Genomic DNA, 2500 nt, shown 5'->3' with positions numbered 1-2500 from the left:
TATCTATGCCAACCCCGGGAAGCACACCATTCACACACTCCCGACCGGTGTGGTGTGGCGGTGATTGGATAGTTACGGATTGAGCACTTGCCAAGGATCAAAATGTGTCATTTAGAAGAAACATTTTCAAAAAGTTTTTAAAATCTTGTGGGTTTGCAACTCATAAGAGCGTCACTTTCAACGTCCCCGGTATTGGATTGAGTTTCTAAAAACAACCGTGCACACCGAGGTTAAACTTTACCGGCTCCACTCCGACTCGCCGCTCGCCCACAATTTGTTTGCAACGAAACATTTGTTTTTAATTTTGTTGGTTTGAAATTGTTTTGAAAAGGTTCTTTAAATCTAGTGGGTTTGCAACTCATAAGAGCGTCACTTTCAACGTCCCCGGCATTGGATTGAGTTTCTAAAAACAACCGTGCACACCGAGGTTAAACTTTACCGGCTCCACTCCGACTCGCCGCTCGCCCACTAGTCCGAAGGCAACAAAACATTTGTTTTTCATTTTGATGAAAATTTCTGTTTTTAAATCTTGTTGGTTTGAAATTGTTTTGAAAAGGTTCTTTAAATCTTGCGGGTTTGCAACTCATAAGAGCGTCACTTTCAACGTCCCCGGCATTGGATTGAGTTTCTAAAAACAACCGTGCACACCGAGGTTAAACTTTACCGGCTCCACTCCGACTCGCCGCTCGCACCACAAATCCGAAGGCAACAAAACATTTGTTTTTAATTTTGTGAAATTTTTTGAAAACATTGGCTTGGCAAGCCCCAATCCGCGACTATCCACCCACCGCCACCCCACACGGGTGGTTGTTGTTGAGAAATGAGGTTGTGGTCGACATGCCCGTGCATTTGAGAAGGAGTTCCTAGCACTCCATGCTCTCCCATGCCAAAAAAAAGCCTAGACAACCCCATTTCGCAACTTTCCACGCCTTTTTTTTCCTCCCTCACCCATGGCGGCGGCGTGGTGGCGGCGGCCGGATTCCGGCCACCACCGCCATGGGTGGCAGCCCCCCGACCCCGACACCAAACCCATAATACCGAGGCAACATATCGAGGCAACATGACATGGGTGTGGCGTGGGGGAAGGGGGCTGCAGCTAGGAAGGCATGGGCTGCCATGCATATGCAGGCAACACACACCCCCCTATATAGCATTTTATGCATTTAGCCCTTTGACAGGAAGAGACATCACCTATGCGCGAGGAGTCATAATGGGCTCTAAATAATTCAATACAAGGTATTTGGACGTGATTTTTTGCAGGGATACTAAGAAACATGCAATCTATGATGGGAAAAAGTTTCATAAATTTTTGAAGTCGGGAAGTATTTTTTATTATTTTTAGAAGTCGTAAAATTGAAAAAATCATTAAAACAAATCCGGGAGGAATTTTTTAGTTTTGTAAGTTGGAGAAGGTCCTAAAAATCATAGACTACTTATGGGGAGCTTATTGTGCGAGGAAATTTCAATAAAAACGGGGTTTGACAAGATTTGAAAAATTCTGTCGACATTTGAAAAAACCTGGAACCATGCTGCCGGCATGCTGCGCACATGCTGCGCGCAGGCTGCGCGCATGCTGCGCGCAGACTGCGCGCAGACTGCGCGCATGCCATGGCAGGACAAGTTTCGCTAGCCTCACTGTCGACAGATGCGCAAGCTGCGCGCACAGGCTGCGCGCATGCTGCGCACAGACTGCGCGCACGCTGCGCGCATGCCATGGCAGGACAAGTTTCGCTAGCCTCACTGTCGACAGATGCGCAAGCTGCACGCAAGCTCCGCGCACGCTGCGCACAGCCTGCGCGCATGTTGTGCGCAGGCTGCGCGCAGGCGCCGCGCATGCCATGGCAGGACAAGTTTCGCTAGCCTCACTGTCGACAGATGCGCAAGCTGCGCGCACAGGCTGCGCGCACGCCATGGCAGGACAACTTTCGCTAGCCTCACTGTCGACAGAATCAGCACGCTGCGCGCAAGCTGCGCGCGCGCATGGCAGGACAAGTTTCGAAAAATTCTGTCGACAGGCTGCCGGCATGGTGCGCGCACGCTGCCGGCATGCTGTGCGCACGCTGCCGACATGCTGTGCGCACGCTGCGCACAGGCTGCCGGCATGCTGCGCGCAGCCCATGGCAGGACAAGGTCCGAAAAAATCTGTCGACATTTTTACGCCGTGGTAGGCTTCCGCTTCGCGTCACTTTGTCGACATTCAAGCCTACCATTTGTATTGAATTTTTCAAACCTTGTCAAACCCCATTATTCAAATGTCGAAAAATTTTGTCGACATTTTTACGCCATGATAGGCTTCCGCTTCGCGTCACTTTGTCGGAATGCATCGCATGGCGAGGCAAGGCCACGGCATGCCAAGGCGAAGGCAACGCATGGCTTGAATGGCTTGGTCAAGGCCACATCATGGGCACGGCATGCCAAGGCAAGGCGAGGCAAGCCATCCTTAGCCTCGCCTACACTCACTTTCTCGGAATGCATTGGATGATGAGCAATTCCAAGGTAA

This window comes from Prunus avium, unplaced genomic scaffold (genome assembly GCF_965620075.1).
Source record: "Prunus avium unplaced genomic scaffold, drPruAviu1.hap1.1 HAP1_SCAFFOLD_27, whole genome shotgun sequence".
NCBI classification, from domain to species: domain Eukaryota; kingdom Viridiplantae; phylum Streptophyta; class Magnoliopsida; order Rosales; family Rosaceae; genus Prunus; species Prunus avium.
The sequence above is the reverse complement of the archived record's forward strand: the minus strand, read 5'-3'. Positions refer to the sequence as shown.